This window comes from Capra hircus, chromosome 14, assembly GCF_001704415.2.
Source record: "Capra hircus breed San Clemente chromosome 14, ASM170441v1, whole genome shotgun sequence".
Lineage (NCBI taxonomy): Eukaryota > Metazoa > Chordata > Mammalia > Artiodactyla > Bovidae > Capra > Capra hircus.
In genome coordinates, this window is record NC_030821.1 from 14,532,196 (window position 1) to 14,552,490 (window position 20,295).

At 42.9% G+C, this 20,295-nt stretch overlaps 1 protein-coding gene across 1 annotated transcript in view; it reads left to right on the forward strand.

The window, feature by feature from the left end:
• Positions 1 to 20,295, forward strand: part of SDC2 (syndecan 2) — a 123,364-nt gene that overhangs the window by 23,380 nt on the left and 79,689 nt on the right. The gene's annotated exons all lie outside the window — the stretch shown is intronic.

Consider the following 20,295-nt stretch of genomic DNA (forward strand, 5'->3'; position numbering starts at 1 on the left):
ACTTTCCTTAAAGGCTTAAGCTACTATTGTGAAAAACACCCCCGAAACAAATGATGGGCTGCAGGTTAGGAACTAACAGGAGGTCGGTAGGTTGGGAACCGTTTCTCTACCTCTTCACTGTTGTCCACAGAGCACCTGCTTCGTGTTTTCTTGTTTACTCTGCGTGAAGCAGGACTGCGGGCCAGGTAGCCACAAGACTCGGGTTCCTGTAAGCTGGCCTTTCTCTGCTGGTAACCAGCAGTGACCTCTGGCACATCTCTTGGCCTCTTCTGTCTCATTTTCCCTATTTCTAAAATCCATGATCTCTGCCACCGAACGTGCTATAGCTCTATAATGGCTGCACTTTTTTTTTTAAAGGAAATACTTTTTTTTTCTCCTTTCTGCCTACTGCCTTGGAATAAAGTTTTCAAAATTCCAGTCCACATTGTGACATGGTACTCTACTCTCTTCTCCTTTGTCAGCTGAGTACATTGGTTCCAGTTGTCATTTAGAATGCTATAATCTTCATGACTAACCGTTTCCTCTCTCAGAGACGCCACTCCATCTAGCTACTGTCGCTCAGATTTCTTCATCCCAGATAGGAGGATGGAGTTTGCTTCTGAATATGGGAAATAGAAATTTTTTGGAGTATGAGGTGAAATTCTCACAGTAGGGAGAATGTGGTCCACCTGCTGGAGGCAGGAAACAGCTGCAGTGTGAAGGCCAGCTGTCCTTTTTCTGTGGATCAGAGTTCCCAGCAGATTTCTTTCCTCGTTTTTAGGCTCTGAGTATTACACACTACATGTACAGTTTTGTTGTCCTGGAATCTAATAGTTCTGTTGGAAACTGGCAAGCAAATGCATTCTGGAAAGTTTCTGAGGCTTCAAGTAGCTCAAGTATGGTATTCTGGGGGCGGGGGGGGGGGGGAAGGGGGCGGGGAGGGGTGGTCCCAAGGATTGACTGAATCTCCTCTTCCAAAGGTGGTGGACATTTCACCCGGTACGATTCAGCCGCAGATTTTCAAATTTGAATATCTCCCAAATGCCTGTGAAGTTGATGGCCAGAATTATTATGAAAAATGCTGCCTAACTGTGATCACGACACACCCACTGATTTACAGCTCATTAGCCCCAGGACTGCCCAGAGATGCCTTTCCAGGTGGATGGGTCTCCTTGCTCAGTACTGTCCTCACGCTGCCTGGATTAGAACCATCTTGGGGGAGGGAAGAGGTGGTTTATTAAAAGTGCACTTTCTTGGCTCCCACCCTCGACGCTGCATTTTAATGTCTAAATACTGAAGTTATAGAATAACTGCTCTAGGCTGGAGAACTAGAAAGCTTGGAAGGACTTTCTGTGGACTCCACCTCTCTGCTAATAACCTTTTCGGTGTGTTGATTTCTGGTCCGTGTGGTTTAGTCGTTAAGTCATGTCTGACTCTTGTGATCCCAGGGACTCTAGGCCGCCAGACTCCTCTGTCCGTAGGATTTTCCAGGCAAGAATACTGTAGTGGGTTGCCATTTCCTTCTCCGGGGGATCTTCCTCACCCAGGGATCGAACCCAGGTTCCCTGAATTGCAGGCAGATTGTTTACTGACTGAGCTACCAGGGAAGGCCTGGTCTGAGGTCCTCAGAAATAGGGAATTTGACACTGAACTCAGGATCAAAACATACCTTGCATTATCTGAAAACTATTTATTATTCAAAAAAATCATTTGCTTGGCCATGCATCACTGGCAAACAGTCTTTCTTTTTGCTCTTAGTAGTTAATGTACATATATTTGTGTGTATATATATGTATATATAATTTAATAGCTTTAAGATATAACTCATATACCACAAAGTCACCCATTTAATGTTTACAGCACAGTCTAGTGATTTTGGTATTTTCACAATTGGCAACATTTGCCACAATTTGATTTTAGAACATTTTTCATCACCCCAAAAGGAAACCCTCTCATTCCATCAACAGTCACCTTTCATTCCACCCCCACTAAGTCCTAGGTAACCACTAATCTGCCTTCTGTCTTTATAGATTTATAGTTTTGTCTTTATAGATTTATAGTTTTGTCTGTTCTGGATGTTTTGTGTAAGTGAAGTTATATAATATGTGGTCTTTTGTGACCAGTTTCTTTCACTTAGCATGATATTCTCAAGATTCATCCATGTTGGTGCACAGATGAGTACTTAATTTCTCTTCCTTGCCAAATAATAGTTTGTTATATGGATGTACCAAATTTTTTTTACCCATTCATCAGTTGATGGACATTTGGATTGTTTCAACTTTGGGGCATTTATGAACAGTACTATGGGGCTAGTCGCTCAGATGGTAAAGAATCGGCCTGCAATATGGGAGACCTGGGTCCGATCCCTGGGTCAGGAAGATCCCCTGGAGAAGGAAATGGCAACCCACTCCAGTATTCTTGCCTGGAGAATCTCATGGACAGAGAGGCGGGGTGGTCTACAGTGCATAGAGTTGCACAGAGTCGGACATGAGTGAAGGGACTGAGCAGGATGAACAGTACTGTTCTGAAAATTTATGTACAGGTTTGTGTGTGGACATATGGTTTTGTTTCTCTTGGCTATATACATAGGAGTGCAATTGCCAGGTCGTATGGTAACTCTATGTTTAACATTTTGAGAAACTGCCAAACTGCTTTCCGAAGTAGCTGGAATATTTTATATTTCCACCAGCAGTGCACGAGGGTTCTCAGCATCCTTGCTAACACTTGGTATTATCTGGCCTTTGATCATAGTCCTTCTAGTGAGTTGTCATGGTGCCTCATTGTGGTTTTCCGTTTACCTAATGACTAATGACGTTGAGCATCTTTCTGTGTTCCTACTAACCACTTGTATTTCCCTTTGCAATATGTCTGTGTAAATCTCTGCCCACTTTAAAATTGGGTTATTTCTCTTATTACTGAGATTTGAGTGTTCTTTATATGTTCTAACTGCAGGTCCTTTATCAGATACTCAGTTTGTAAATCTTTTCTCCCATTCTGTGGATTGTCTTTTGATTCGGTTTGTAAACATTTTCTCCTGTTCTGTGGATTGTCTTTTCATTCTTTTGGTAGTGTACTGCAAAGCACAGAAGTTATAATTTTTATTAAGTCATGTTTATTTTTCTTTTGTTGCCATATATGAGGAACCCTTTCCTCACTTTATTCCTATGTGTTTTAAGAATTTTCTGTTTTTAGGTCTTACATTTAGGTTTGTAATCCATTTTAAGTCAATTATTAATTTTTGCATGTGTTATGAAGTAGGGGTACAGCTTTTTTTTTGCATGTGGTTGCTAGGTATCCCAACATATTTTGTTAAAAAGAATATTCTTTCCTCCATTGAATTGTCTTGGCACCCTTGTTGAAATTTACCATAATGACTAGTAGACCATAAATGTAAGGATTTATTTCCAAACTCTTGATTTTACTCCATTTATCTATATGATCTATATGCAGTATTTTATGGACAAATTTATCTATGTAAATTTACATATACTTATCTGTTAAATATATTTCAGTCAGTTCAGTCGCTCAGTCATGTCCGACTCTTTGCGACCCCATGAATAGCAGCACGCCAGGCCTCCCTGTCCATCACCATCTCCCAGAGTTCACTCAGACTCACATCCATCGAGTCCGTGATGCCATCCAGCCATCTCATCCTCGGTCGTCCCCTTCTCCTCCTGCCCCCAATCCCTCCCAGCATCAGAGTCTTTTCCAATGAGTCAACTCTTCGCATGAGATGTCCAAAGTACTGGAGCTTCAGCTTTAGCATCATTCCTTCCAAAGAAATCCCAGGGTTGATCTCCTTAAATATATTTAATATCCATTAAATATATCTATTGAGTTCAGTCTCTCAGTCATGTCTGACTCTTTGTGACCCCAAGGACGGTAGCCTGCCAGGCTTCTCTGTCCATGGAATTCTCTAGGCAAGAGTACTGGAATGGGTTGCCATTTCCTTCTCCAGGGGATCTTCCTGACTGGGAGATCAAATCTGGGTCTCCTGCATTGCAGAAGGATTCTTTATTCTCTGAGCCTCCTACCTGGTGGCTCCCTGTGTGTGCCTGGCCACCCCTTAAACAATGGTACGTTTTATCATTGTTGCCTACATGTGTAACTATAAGAATAAAGGTATATCCTACTGTTGATTTCATATTTTGTTAGTAATTCTGGTGAGAAGAGGCTAGGAAGCACATAAGAAGGGGGATTGAAGTGACCAGTGCTCTTCGTTTAATGGTATGAAAAGCCTAGTCACGTGCTCTGAGGATATTTCTTCGTTATTTTAATATTTAATGATAAAATATGTGGCATAGAAAGAGTAAGAAACAAAAATTTGCTGTGACACCGTGTGGTAATAGTTAGGAAGATGGCCTTACCTTGAGAGCAGTTACCTTGCAGATAAATAGTTGAAACTTCTTTCAGAAATGTCTAACTTTTGTTCTTGGGTTCATGCGAATTTTAGAGATACAGGCTTTTAACTGTTCACAGCTGGTGCATGAATATAGTGGTAATAATAATTAGGAACAATACAGTTCACCTCTTAAGTTGTTAATTTTAATCCACTAAAGTTTTTTGATCTGAAGTCTGGCAGCGTCTTCCAGTGGGAACATTTGGAGGGGTTCCATCCTAGTTTTCGGTCAGGAAGTATGCGTGTCTGCCTTGTCTTGCTAATTTGTTACAATGATTTCCATGGTTTGACTTTCATGTCTTCCACCTAAAAGCACACACAAAAAACCAGCCCACACTCAACAAAACCCTTACTGTATACAGGGCCCTTGAGCAGGTGCGGCAGGCACCAGGAGCCTGGATCAAGGATATCTGCGGAGCTTGTGGCCTCAGGTGTGGCCCCTTACCTGATGGAGATGGGAGCCTTGTTAGCAGAGGAAAAGTGAGTTTGAATTACGAGCTTGTGAATGGAGGCCAAACCCCAATGTGGTTGACACTCATTACTTCCTTGGGATGAAAAGAATGCTTCCAATTCCCTAGCTAGTAGAAGCAATCGTAAAGCTGATTTTATAAGTTATTTATTCCTCCCACCTTGCTTTTTGTCAAGTCTTCAAATTCCACAGTATTAAGACAAGTTTCTGGAGGCATTCACTCTCCATGACTCCATCTTAGGGAAATTTTTCTAAGTGATGAATATTTATTAGCGAGTAAGTATGGATTTCCCTGGCTGTCCAGTGGTCGATTCTGCATTTCCACTGCAGAGAATGTGGGTTCAATCCCTGGTCAGGGAACTAAGATCCCACATGCTGCATGGCACAGCTAAAAAAAGAGGGGGGAAAGAGAGAGAGAATAAGTATTAAAAAAATGTGTATTCTTAAACAGTGATCTCAATGGAAGTAGTATTCTGAGAAATTTTAAAGCAACAACAAAACAGATTTCATATGAGAACATGTAATTATATCAGATTGTTAAAAGATACCTCTTTCACCTTGGATACCTCGGGGAGAAAAAAAATCTTAAATTGACATTGCATATGTGAAAGAAATGTAAATCCTAATTTTGGTTATTTTTAGAAGTTAGTAGTAGAACATTAATTACATGAACAAATTTATAGCTTCTCATAATTCACACTGACCCCTGGTTTGGCCGAGGTGGCCCACTCTTGTGTTCTGGAACTAAGTGATTTCTCCTAGCACATCCTCTTTGCTTTTCCCACAAGACTTCCTGGAATAAGACAGCGTTCGCCAGGTAGAGTTGATACAAGAATCCTGCTAGATAACTTTGTGATGACAACCTTTTTTGCTTTTAAAAGTACACGTTGTAAAAAACTCCCTTGAATCTACAAATAAAACCCATTTTATGAAGCTAGGTTGTTATTCACATTGTACTTCCAGGAAAGCAAATTGGAATTAGTTTTCATTTCACAGCACCGTGAAAGTGAAGTGCAGCAAGTCAGAGAGCCGCAGGAGAGGCTGTGACCTTGTGGAAACACCAGGTCAGTATTGGGAATTAGTGTGAGATCCCCAAATGCAGCAGTTTCTAAGTGGGTGATTTTTGTCATTTTATTCACTTTTGCTAGCTCATGAAAAATTGTCAGAGTGAACAGAGGGACAGCATTAATTCCCTGAATAAGGAACCCTTACCTCCCTACCCCTCAAAGACTGTTTTTTCATCCCAGCCTATTTGTAGGTGATCAGTGTGCGGACACTGTATGTGCTTACGTCTTCTAAGTATTTGCTTCTGGAGAACCAGCTTGAAAAAGCAAAACAGAAAAATCCATTGGCATTTTGAGAGTTGAATCCACAGAAGATGTTGTTTGCAGTGTGCTGAAAACATAAGGTTCAAACAGCCGGAACAGGCCTGGTGCCAGGCAGTTTTACTGTGAGAGAAAGAGGAGGTCTGAAGCAGTCCTTTTAGGATTATCTCCAACTCAGCAGCTGCTGTCTGAGTTTGATTATGCACATCCTGCTCCGGGAGACCTGCCTTAACCCTGGGCCCCTGGGGAACCTCAGGCCTCTCTTTCAAACAAAAGGCTCTTCCCCTGGACACCCAAGGGCAAAAGCCAAAACAATATGGAGGTTAAAAGAAAGTGGAGCTTTTAAAGACTGGATTTGAGCGAACAGTCTAGGAAGGAAACTTGAGTGCAGAAGTTCGGAACTTGCGAGAGCCTTTTAAGACCCTCTGATTTTACAGATGAAGGAGCAGAGGCTTGGGGAGGTTAAGTGACTTGCCCAGAGAGAACCAGTCAGAACTGAAATCCAGATCTCCTTGCCGCCCTCCTACCCCCCAACCCTCACCACCCTACGGGCCCCACCAGCCCGGATTTGTATAGGATCACATGCTTTAAAGATGGGATTCTCACACCCGTATAAATGACGCATTGTATATTTTTGAAAATTGAGCCGAAAGAGAAGAAATGTTGAAAGAGCATTGGAGTTAGGAGCTGACCAGGTGTATTCAGATTTTTCTTTCAAGCAGCAGTTTCCTCAGTGTGTAAATAAGTGGACCAGTAAATAGATTATTCCAGTAAATTCTGCGTAAGATTTTTAAAGGTCAGTTCAGTTCAGTTGCTCAGTCGCGTCCGACTCGTTGAGACCTCGTGAGCTGCAGCACACCAGGCCTCCCTGTCCATCACTAACTCCCAGAGTTTACCCAAAGTCATGTCCATTGAGTTGGTGATGCCATCCAACCATCTCATCCTTTGTCATCACCTTCTCCTCCTGCCTTCAGTCTTTCCCAGCATCAGGATCTTTTCAAATGAGTCGGTTTTTAAAGGTAGAACCAGGCATATTGGAGAGGTGTTGGGAGGGAGAAGTTGAATCTAGGAAGGTGGTTCTGAAAACTAGGAAGGATGTTTGGGTAAGGAACTCTTATTCAATGATTGTGGTATCTGGAGCTGGGCTACAGCCTCTGAGGATTTATGACCTCCAGTCTGGTGAAGGTAGGTGGGCTTCCATTATCTGTGTTGAAGAATGCATGTGGGATCCTTGAGCCTAAGGCTGTCCAGGTAACTAAAGGCTTTGTCAGAGAAGATAGCTGCCTAGAAGTTCTTGGAGAAGAATGCGTGGTTGGTTGTTTCACATTTGTGTTGGGAAGTGAGAATTGCCCCCTGCCCTATGGTTGAAATAAGATGACGTTTTCTTCCTTTTAAAGTTTCAGAAGCTAATTTCTTACAGAAAATAATACTGAAATCCAGGAATATTACTAAAATGTGGATACTTTCTCTTCTTGCCTGGTTAAAGGACTGAGCTGGTAGAGTTTTGTTTGGTATAACGACACCGGGTAACATTGTTGACCTAAAAGGGTTTTGATTAAACGAGAGAGAAAAATCAGAACAGTCTTATTCACTAACATGCCAGTCGGATTTGCAGCCTATTTTTATACTTTTTAATAGTGGAATTTTTATTCTCCTTTTAAGGTTATATTGAGTGTGAGCTGAGTATCCTTTTCTACACGCCACCATCCTTTCTGTGAAACCTAAGAGAAAAAGGCTACATTTAGGATACCCTGAGATACACTGGGATGTGTTTCTTTGCACTTAATTTTCTTTCTAGGATTTTGGTGACATCTGTAGCTGAAAATAAAAGGAGCGATGGGTGATCTGGAGCATGTCTCAAACAGGCAAATGTGAGAGTCTTCCTTTGGAGCTATGCCTTAGGAATGTGTTTTATTTAGTGGCCTAATTAGGACAGGCCTGTGTCGGTTTATTGATTGACAAGCTTTTGAAGTACCTGTTGCCTGCAAGTGTGAATTTTTAAAGCAGTGACCTGATTTCCTTTTTTCCCCTCTGACTGGAGAAAAGTTAGGGCATAAGAAGACGCTGTATATTATTTTCCTTGTTCTTCACCAAAGACAAAGTTTTGAGTTCTTTGGGAAAAGAAGTTTATCTGAAGGTCATGAGTCCTTAGCAGCAGCTCTTTGTCCCATTGGGATACATTGTCTTAATGCTATTCTTATGCTGTAATGATATTAAAGGAGGCAGCTGAAGTGATTTTCTCTGTAGGCAATTGTTCCGTTTATGATATATTATAAAACTTTTTGAAGAGCTATTTATACGCGTAAGAGAGGGGAAGTAGCTTAAGGATCTATGATCTTTGAGATAGTTACTAATCTATCTAATTGGATCTTTAGAGCAAAATGGGCAGTTTGTGGATGTGTAGTATAAGATGAATTCTGTGTAAGTACCACCTCTGAATTGTCAGCTTGCCCAGAAGTGACATTCCTCAGCTGGGAACTCTCTCTGGGTTGTTGTTCAGTTGCTAATTCGCGTCCGATGATTTGTGACCCCATGCCAGCCTTCCTTGTCCTTTACTATCCCCCAGAGTTTGCTCAAACCCATGTCCATTGAGTCTGTGATGCCATCTAACCATCTCATCCTCTGTCACCCTCTTCGCCTCCTTTCTCTGGGAAGAGTGTGTGTGTGTGTGTATATATATATATATATATATATATATATATATATATGTCTATTTCTGGATTAGTTTCACACAAGTGAAGTGTCTTTCCCACCTGCTGCTCTTTGCCTGGGGTTGGAATTTTTCCCTTTTACTGCTTGTCACTTGGCCTTTGAATGGAAATGTGTCCTCCCTTTCAGAGTCAGAAGATTGTGTAATTCATCAGGAGAAATTTCTCCGAAGACTTATTAATTCAGTTGCTCTATGGCAAACTCCGCACACTACAATGATACACTTCTGAATTTGAAATCTCTTAAAAATTTTTTCTTCCCAAAATGTGTACAATGAATTTCTGAGCTGCTAAAAATCCCACATTGTATTAGACTGCCATTCTCTACAGTCTCGTTTTAGAGGATTTGGTGTTGTTTGGCTGCTTCAGCTAAACCACATTAACATGAAATTCAGTCTTTTGAAGTGTAGAAGCAGTGTGGGAAGAATGATGGGAGATCCTAGGTTTCCTTGAAGAAGAAAGAGGGATGTATGGGGAATATACATGAATGTCCCTTTCCCCGGGCCTCAGATGGTAAAGAATCCGCCAGCAATGTGGGAGACCTGGGTTTGATCCCTGGGTTGGGAAGATCCTCTGAGGAAGGAACTGGCTACCCACTCCAGTATTCTTGCCTGGGAAATCCCATGGACACAGGAGCCTGGTGGGCTAGAGTCCATGGGGTCACAAAGAGTCGGAAACGACTAAGTGACTAACACACACACACACACACACACACACACACACACACACACACACTCAACCATGTTTGGAAATGTGACTTAGTAACTTTGGTTGGGAGTAAAGCTTGTTCCCGGTGCCTTGGGCCTCTTCCAGTCCTAGGTATTGTTGGAGAGGAACCTTTCATTCTTGGCGTTCTGGGGGAGATTTACATCTGTAAGCCGGATAAAAATACGTGGCAAGGTGATTAGTTTAATTGGCCCACTAGTATAATTATTCAGTAGGAGGTGACTGTGGGATGGCTATTCTAGTCCAAAATGCCTGGGAGGAAGGGGGAGGAGACTCACTGAAAACAGCAGCAACGTTACAAAACGTTGGTTTAAATGTGCATTTAATAGCAAATTATCCTGTCACTTTAAGAAGGATGGAGGGATTCTTAACCAAGCGGGATTAGAATCCAATCCCCCCGGCTCCCCCCAAAAGAGAGGTGGGCTTTTTTTTGCAAGGATAACTGTGGGGGAATTCTGTGAACAATCTCTCTCTCCTTAAGTAGTACCGGGGGTAACAGGATTTAGTGGATGTAAACTCGCCCCAACCTCAGCTAGTCATCCTTCCCCCAGGTGTTGCGACAGGCAGGGTGGCCGCAAGCTGGTGTGGCCCCAAGAGTGGGGGTGTCTTGGCTTCTTTCAGAAAAAGCCCAGTGGAAGGGAATGTGGTAAAGCGGCGTATTTTTCTTTCACATCAAAGGGCAGGGAATGTTGTGCAGACAGTGAGCTAAGGAGGAGGGAGCAGCCCTTTCGGTGCGCGCTTTGGGAAAGTATGTGTGGAACGTGGTGGTTCAGGGACCAGGGCCCTCCCCCACCCCCCAGAGGGTCCAGGTGCCTGCCTGGTTGCTGTGTTCCTGGAGCCCAGTGACTGGAGGCTGAAATTGCAGCCAGATGAACTGAAAATAAAATTGATGGCTTTATTGGACATTCTTTTTGTGAGATTTAACTTTCTAATGTGCACATTTATCACTCTGGGGATGGCATTATCCGTGGTTGACCTTTTGTTTGGGGGAGCTGCCACTCGCTGACTGCTGCTCCCTTCAGCTCTGCTTTGATTCCTCTCCACATCTGCTGAACATGTGAGATAAATATATATATATATATGTGTGTGTGTGTGTGTATGCATGTATATACTTTTTCCTCTGAAGCACACTGACAACTGGCTAGAAAGATTTAATGAAAATCAGTCAGAACTAATTTTAGCTAGCTATTCCAGTTTAGGGTCCCGGCTCTCCTGGTTTCTTTTCAAATGTAGACATTATGGCTTCCTACAAGTTGCTGGGGGGAGCATGGGGCAGCATGGGGAAGGCTCCTTGGGCAGGAGGCTGGGGGTCTTTGGCTTATTTCCACCCCACTCCACACTGCCCCTCCTTTAATGATTTGGGGGTGGCTGGGAATCATAAGCCTGCAAGGCTTGTTATCAATGTGCTCAGTAATATTTAAAAATCTTCCTTCCTTCCCTTCCTCCTTTCCAGTAGGCATCAGAGCACGGCTGTGGTTACACCTAATGAACCTCAAAGACTTCCCTGGACTGTTTAATGGGACCTCATGGCATGGCAACCCACTCCAGTGTTCTTGCCTGGAGAATCCCCATGGACAGGGGAGCCTGGTGGGCTGCAGTCCATGGGGTCACAGAGAGTGGGACATGACTGAGCACGCACATGGTGGAGTGTCATGCGCCCTTCCATGGGTGGTGGGTGGGTTCTTATTTTGAAAAGATGTGACGACTGAGGACTTTGCAATTATTACCGTCTTTCATGGGATCAAAATTTGAGGGAGACAAGACTTAGGCCAGTATTTAACAGGTCATCGGAGCTTCCACGTGAGCGTTGGGGGGTGCTGAAGACGTTGGGTCACAAACATAAAATTGCAGTCTGTGTTTCCGCTTGCTCCAGAGAAGTGGCTGGAATGCCTGCTCTCCTTCTTCAGGAGAATCCCGGTCAGGATGTCACCGTCTCCCCAAGTGCTCCCGAGTGTTGGTGGCTGCCCACTCCCTCTCCCTACGACATCCTCGGTCTCATCTTTGGCCAATCTGGAGGCAGGAAGTAGTGGGACTTCCGGTTTGGGTGTGAGGTCACTAGGGCAGGAGGCGGCCTTGTCGTGGACGTGATCATCCTCTCACCTTGGGGTTGATGCAGCCTGCTTTCTGCAGCAGCTCCATGCTCAGCCTCCCACCTGTGCTTGGTGAGTACTGCTCGGCCTTGCTGCTGCAGCACTGGATGGTCGACTTAGGTCCCTGGACAGATTCCTTGTCAGAACACCCTTCCCAGTAGAGGGAGGCTGCACCCTCCTGCCCCTGTGTCCTGGTGGGACTGCATTACCTCTGAGCTGCTTAGGAGGTAGGGACAGGGTTCTTGCCCTGGGATCTGAAAGTCAGGCCCTGTTGCTCTAGTCTTTTCCTTCTCCTTAAAGCTTCCTTATGACAAAATCTTCCAACCCTCCAGGCAGGTTTGCTGAACTCAAACAGAAGGTAGTGCTTAGAAGCGTTGAGACTCTCCTCCTCCAAGATCATGCCTTACGACAAACTGGATTCCTAGGTCTTTATTGATTTCTGGGGGTTTCCCTTGATAGTTGCATTCCCCCCTCTCCTCAGGAAAAAAGCATTATTTGGCCTTACTTTGGCCATAAATAGAATCAGAATGAGACAAGGAACTCATGTAACTGAAAGGGTGGTCATCACAGTGCTTCCAGAGGGGAGGACTCAGGATGTTTGCATATCTCTTATCAGTATACAGAGCTTTATTAAGTTTTATAAACTTATCAAGGTCACTCATCATGGTAACTCTGTGGGGTGGGCGTCATTAACCTTGTTTCACAGGGAAGGAAAGTAGTCACCCTTTGAGGTTGGAGGAGAGGCTTAGCAAAACTAAGCATTTGATCCAAAGTAAAGCATCCAGTGGTAGAGATGGTCTTGGCTCTTGGACTTGACTGGTAGTGGTTTGCCCTGGAGTATTTCTCTGTGATTTGGGCCTGGCCAAAGTGGCTTTGTACTGATTACTGTAATAGGTCTAAATTGATTAGATTTCAGTAAATACGTACTGATCATCTATGATGCAAGATTTAAACATAGGAATCTTTAATGGCAGACTTGAAGTTTTGTAGGGAATGAAGCATCAAAAATCATTTTACAGAGGCAAAAGAAAAAAGTTACAAGTTTACATGCTTGATGTACAGACCGAAACCACCCCGTTATTACTTAACAATACGTGTTTCTCGTTTTGCCTCGTGTGGCCAATAAATGCACAAATTTCTTTACTCTCTTCTTTGCATTAAAAAAGTGGAACAAATGTCTCTAGCCTGTTTTCAATGCTATGAGGGAGAGAGAGGAACTTCTTTCTAGATTATAGGCGTGCCAAGGGAATGGTCTCCTATTAACAGTGGATAGATTGTGCCTGGAGACCGGTGGAAATGCCATCCCCATTGAGGGGAGGAGAGTAAACAGTTGAGCAAAAAGTGAGCTAAGGTCTTTCCCATTTCTTTTTGAGTACGAAGGGCCTTTGTAAGACCTTGGGGTATATCACAAAGACAAAATGGTCAAGCCAGGGAATCCAGAATTGGATTCTACATTGATTCCCCTGCATGTCACCGTGGGTTTCACTTGGCTCTGTTGACCCATCCATAAAACCGGGATGGTGATACAGCTTCGAGGAAGGCTTGGAAGGTACTCACAAGGTCCTGGATCTGCAGGGGTGGAGGTTGGGAGCTGGCCACCAGCCTGGAGGAGAGAGGCAGGTGTCCTCTGGAAGGTGATGACTCCATGCAACTGTCTTTCTGATGTCTGCGTGGCTCCAGTTCCTAATACTTGGCTCTATGTTCACGTGTCAGAGTCACACTTTGTTTTCCGTGACTCCTGTTAATTTTTGGCACGAACGCACCCAGGATTTATTTCTACAGCTAGCACGGTGATTGACCCATAATGGGTGCTCAGCAAATACTGGTTGAGCGAATGTATCCCAAGGGGACGAGGGACAATGTGCCTATTCACAGGTGGGAAGAGACCATGCCTGCGGACAAGTTTCGAGCTTCTTTATTTCTGCCTCTGGAGTGTCTGAATGCGTGCTTCATAGCATTGGAGGCAGTGCTGCCATGCCATACATAACCCCAGAATCGGTCTTTGTTTCCCACTGCGTTGCCCAGGTCACGGCTTATCAGGAACAGGTACCAAGGGAGGTTCCGCCCTTCTCCCACCTCTGCTGGGTGCTTTCTGCCTAAGCTAGCCACCCATTCTCAAGGCTATGTTTGTCCTTCTCACAGAGAAATCTGATCATGGCACTCTCCTTACTAGTAAGTGCCCTCAGTGGCTCCCTGTCGCCACCAGTAAAGCCCATACTCCTTGCGCCCTCTGACCTGGTCCTTCTACTGTGTTGGATATCAGGACCCCCTTGGGCAGCCCTGCAGGCTGTTTGAGGGTGAAAGGCAGTGGAGGGGGGTGGTGTTGATCTACCAGATGGAGTTAGATCTGCTGGGTTTAACCTGGGAGTTTTAAAACCTGCTCTGAGTCGGTCTCCAAATGAGCTGAAAATCAGTATATTTGGCACACATCAGTACAGTACACTAAGAAAAAGGCGTTGGATGTTTGGAATAGGTGCAATAGTTCATGTTAAGGGACAGAGAAAATCACGATGCTAAAGGATCTTTGCATATAGTCTTCAAAGGCCTATTTGATAAAAAGTGTTTTCAACTGACCCTGTAGTTTATTTGGAAGAATATATATATGTTGTATAGGTGCACGTGTATCTACACTTGCATATATCTTTTTAACTTGGAAAATAAATGAGACAGAGGCTTGTATTATGGAGATTGAAAATTACTGTAAAGCTATAATAATAAAAGAGGATGACGTGGGTGTAAAAATGTACAAACAACCAAACAAAATAGCACCTCTCAAAAATTTTCAGTGTGTGGAATAACAATTATATGGTAAGTCCTTGGGAGAAGGTACTGGTTATCTGGTAAAGGAGGTTGTGAAGTTGGACACTTAAAAAAAAAAAACCCACACAACCTATTTAGATCTTTGCCTCAGGTCATCACCAAAATACCATTCTTGTGCGTTGGGTTATGTATTTTTAAAACCCTAAACCAAAAAAATATTGAAGGATATTTGATCTCTGAGTAAGGGTGTCTTTTTAAGGCTGAAAGCAAGAAGCAGTGGTTGCTCAGTTAGGTACATAAAATTATTACTTATACCGAGGAATTATCAAATGACCAGTGATCACTAGTACCAAAAAAATGCAAGCCCAACAAGTGTTCATTCTTCTAACATCGTATCAGGCAAGATTTAGAAAATGCAAAGACTTCAGGACTCATTCAGTTCAGTTTAGTTCAGTTGCTCAGTCGTGTCTGACTCTTTGCGACCCCATGAATCGCAGCATGCCAGGCCTCCCTGTCCATCACCAACTCCCAGAATTCACTCAAACTCACGTCCATCGAGTTGGGTATGCCATCTAGTCATCTCATCCCCTGTTGTCCCCTTTTCCTCCTGCCCCCAATCCCTCCCAGCATCAGAGTCTTTTCCAATGAGTCAACTCTTCTCATGAGGTGTCCAAAGTACTGGAGTTTGAGCTGTAGCATCATTCCTTCCAAAGAACACCCAGGGCTGATCTCCTTCAGAATGGACTGGTTGGATCTCCTTGCAGTCCAAGGGACTCTCAAGAGTCTTCTCCAACACCACAGTTCAAAAGCATCAATTCTTCGGTGCTCAGGTTTCTTCACAGTCCAACTCTCACATCCATACATGACCACAGGAAAAACCACAGCCTTGACTAGACGGACCTTTGTTGGCAAAGTAATGTCTCTGCTTTTCAATATGCTATCTAGGTTGGTCATAACTTTTCTTCCATGAGTAAGCGTCTTTTAATTTCATGGCTGCAATCACCATTTGCAGTGATTTTGGAGCCCCCAAAAATAAAGTCTAACACTGTTTCCACTGTTTCCGTATCTATTTGCCATGAAGTGATGGGACCAGATGCCATGATCTTTGTTTTCTGAGTGTTGAGCTTTAAGCCAACTTTTTCACTCTCCTCTTTCACTTTCATCAAGAGGCTTTTTAGTTCCTCTTCACTTTCTGCCATAAGGGTGGTGTCATCTGCATATCTGAGGTTATTGATATTTCTCCCAGCAATCTTGATTCCAGCTTGTGCTTCTTCCAGCCCAGTGTTTCTCATGATGTACTCAGTACTCATTAGAATGCGCTTAGACATCCTTTCAGGAAAGAAATGTAGTTTTAAAAAGTCTAGATATTTTAAAGTGGTTTGGAATCTATATATACTGGGGGAATATTTCTATTTAAAGGCTAATGTAAATTATTTAAACGTGGAAACCTCTAGTTTTATAACCTTGGTTTTTCATTTTAGTTTTGTGGTTGCTTTTTAAATAACAAAGGCCCTTTGGACTTTGAGTTGTCCAAAAGAGAGATACCTACAATTTAATGCTTTTAATCATATACTATTCCATATAAAATAGGGCAAAGAGATTAAACCATCAGGGAAAGCATGACTTATTCAGGGGTTTTGTGACCCTTAATATTCTAGAAGACCATAATGAGGCATTATATGTAAAAGACAAGTCAGCCTAGACTCCAGTTTCTGAACTGTTCACATTGTAAGTCACAGAGTGACTTGGAGTACACTGCTTTAGCTCTCTGGGTCTTAACATCCTCATCTGTAAAATGGGAGAGTTGCGTGAACTCACAGTTTCCCAGCTAGGATGCTGTGGCATAGCTGTGCTGAGATTTTGATGTGTCTGAGCCCTTGGGGCCACTGAACAGAGCCTGTGGTGGAGGCCACAGACCTGTCACCTCCAGCCAAGAATAGCCACTTCTTTCTCCCAGTGGGTTGTGCAAATACTACCCAAAATCACACTTAACTGCATCAAACCTGGATGAAGCAAGTTGTTCTACTTTTAGATTCAAGAGGTAAAAGCTAGGTGGGAAAGGAGATAATTTCAGATATCGCGATGAACCACTCAGCCTTTTGACTATTCAGTAGTGTGTTTAAAAATAAACAGAGGAAAATACATCAGAATGTTATCAGTGATTGTTTTTGGTGGTGGGCTTATGGATAATTTTTTCTCTTATTTCTAATATTCCGTGTCTTTCAAATTTGCTGTGTTAAGAATGGGTTAAGTTTAAAATGAGAATAGTCAAGTAAAAACAAAGTCTCCCTGTAGCCATCGTCATATTCCAAAATTCCATGAGTACAGGGGGCTGCTGTGGCTATCAGTGTTATGATTCTGACAAAAATAAAATGCCAAACCCGGGACCCATTTCTCTTTATGTAAATGTCCTGGAGGATTTTCATCCCAGGGTTTCTTGCTTGGGCCCATTTATGCTGTGAGGAGTAACCTTTGAGCAGAGGCCTGCTGTTGAGGGAGTTAGAAGCCTTCTCTTTACTCAAGGGTCGCCTACCCCAAAAGTCATCTTCTTCCCCAAATGCTTTCTGCCCTTTCTCCCGTCCCTGAGATCCCTGGAATTACTGAGTAATTCTTCTTTCTTTGTTCTTCTTGATCCCCAGTGGGTATATAGTTAGATGTCCCTTGTGCCTGCTCAGCTAAGCAATGGAGATTCTGTTTTTAACTTGTCCTCTCTAAGGCAGCCCTTCTAGGTTCTGTCATTATTATTATTTTTTCCTCTCCCAGCTCCCTCCTGCTTATTTACATCTTTCTGATAATGAGTTGCCTGGAACTTTCTGACCTGATAGTTTAAACCACACCAGAGATTGTGGGCTTTTTTTTTTTTTTTTTTTGCCTCTGGTTGGCTTTGCTTTACTTTGAGGAAAAAACAATATAGACATTAAAGGTGTTTAAACCCTATTTTCTCTGGCTTCTTAAAAAAGCATTTTTGATTGACCCCAGACATTTTAGTTCTCTGAAAAGTGTGATTGTTTTGTCTAAATGTTGGAGGTGGCAGGCCCATGGGTCATGAGAAGTGCTATTATAATTCTTCAGCAAAATTTTAGAATGATTAATAGGGAGGCTACTGGGGCATATAGTAATGACTCATAAAAGTCAGAATATGCTATAATACTATATGTATTAAGACTGTGCTAAATATTGATTCCTTCCTCTTATATAACACTTTAGTGTCTTACAGGGTGCCTTGACCTTCTGAACAGAGATAATAAACTAAGGTATTCAGTAATAGAAATTTCCAATTGGTGGAATGCTAGTAAAGGACGTTGTAATTATATATTTGATTTTTATACCAATGTTGTTTTCCTCGAGAGATGCCTCTGCAGTCTGAGCCATTGTCACAAATGTTGAGTGTTTCCTGATTATACAGCACCGTACTCTGCATTGCAGCTGATAGCATCATTAGTCATTGGCCATGGGCCGTAGCTCAGACTTAGAAGATGTCAGAGTTAGTGGGGACCTTGAGGTCATCCAATCCAGCGCTTCCCAGTCATTTTCACTTCATAGAACACATTGAAAAGGTTTACACACTCACTGCGGGGAGACAAATGGCTGCTTTTGGCTGGAGGTGTGGTTCTGGGGCCTCCACTGTGGGCTCTGTACAGATGCCCCGAGGGCCTGGGGGCATCAGAAGCCTGGCACAGCTGGGCCAGCACATGCCAGTTGGGGAACTGCGATCTAATCCAACCCTCCCATTTTACAAATGAGACATCTGTGTTTACACATCGAGACCTAGAGAGGTAAAACAGCTTGTTCAAGGTCACACAGTGAATTAATGATGTTATAGTAGATAGAATTGGAGCATTTCCGAGTCTGAAATGACTTCTCTTTTACATAGAATGATCTTTTTCAGGATCGTTAAGGACCATAAAGACCTTTTACAGGGCATGTTTTCCCAAAAGGTTTATTATCTCTTTGCCCTATTTTATAAAAGAGAAGTACATGCTTTAGAGTAGTAAATTATACATATATTTCAACAATCCAAAGAATAAAAGGTTGTTTAAAAAAAAAAAAACAGTAAAATGAAAGTTACGAAACTGGAAACGGCGCTATATATATAAAAATCACCAAAACCATTTTAAAATATTTTATTTACACAAATCAAGAATGTACTCAGTGTTTAAAAACTGTAAGCTTGGGAGTTGTCTTGCTTTTGAAATTCAAGAGATAAAAGTACGATGGAAAAAGAGATGAAAAATGTTAATAATCACAGTGAACTGCCGTCACCTCCATCCTTACATTTAAGCCCTTTAAGAATACTAAGTAGCTGTGGTTCTCTGGGGTAGTTTTATGATTCAGTTCTGGTAGCTTCTGAGTTCTCCTTCCACCCCATGGTATGACTCACTGATTCTAGTATCATCACAGCTTAGTTCAGACTTACATACGTCCATGTGTGTGCCAGTGAGGATGGTATTGGAACAGGGCATCTAGTTTTCAGTTCCAGGACTGAACTACAAACTCTGTGTGCCAGTTTAGGACAGTTTATGGCATGCTAGAATCGTGACATCAGATGGATTTGTTCCATCATTACCTCAAGATGTGTAAGTCTAGACCAGCATCACCTACCATTTACAGCTGTATCTTAATCTCTGTCTCCTTTTTCTCATCTATACAGTGGGGAAATCATAGTACCTGTCTGCAAACTTTTGGCACTGGTTAAATACTTTTTATAAATGCAAAGACTCAAGAATAACATCTGGCGCATAGCAAGCCCACAATAAATGTTAGCTACTGCTGTTATTTGCCACCATGATTGTCTTGGGGTAAGGGGCAGGTAAGGCCTTCTGATGTGGGTAAGAGCTATTCTACCATCAGTTAGTTTCAGACTAACACTTTTTATAAAGGTAGCAGTCACCTAACTGAGTTCTTGCAGCACCAGGGAGTGCGAATCTTGCCAGGTACCTCCAATAGGCTCCTTTTGGGGGGTGGGGGGGTTTGTTGGACTTTCTTCTTTGGGAGAAAGATAAAGAAAGCCTGCCTCCTGAGACATGGGGAAAATGTATTTCCTCACATATTTAACATTAAATTCTGGTCATTATTTTGTAGACTGTTGTGGAATAGGAAGGAGAGATAAAGATCCCAGCTTTTGACTTTCCTAAGACTTGCAGCTAACCAGTATCTTCAGCGTGGTACTTTCTGAGCCATGCGCTCCTCCAGATGGTGTGGGGGGAAGGGCTAGAGCTTTGAATTCAGACAAGCTGGCTTTGGCTTCTGGCTACATGTGACTGAGCTCGTCCCGGCTGTGCCTTCACCTTCTCTGGTAGTCCTCCAGGTGGGAGCCAACTGCTACAGGTGTACGAGCTATCAGGGATGCGGAGTAAGAGGCTAGCGAGGTGCCTGGCACGTAGCCCGTTTGCCATGAATGTGCCTTGTCTCTTCTGAGTTCATTGTTGCCAGAATTGTGGTTTCATTTTTTAACTTTATTACCTGCATCTTTGGGCAGTCTTATGTGGTAGCCCAGGGCTGTTTCTCACCAGTGGCCTTTCCATGGTGACTTTCAGCTAATGGTCCTCAAGCTCCTCGTCCTCTGCCTTCTTCCCCCACCAACTTTTAAGCGTCATCCTGAGTTTCTTCAACCCCTTTAGTTTTTTCACCCAAGTTGTCAGTCCCTTCATCATAGTCGCTAGCCTCACTGTGCTTCTTACTGTCTCACTGTCCTACCCCTTCACCCATGGGATTGCCAGATAAAATACAGGATGCTCAGTTAAATACAATTTCGGATAAACACCTAATTTTTTTAACATGAGTATGCCCCTTGCCCTATGTGGGACATATTTATACTAAAAAGTATTCATTATGTGAA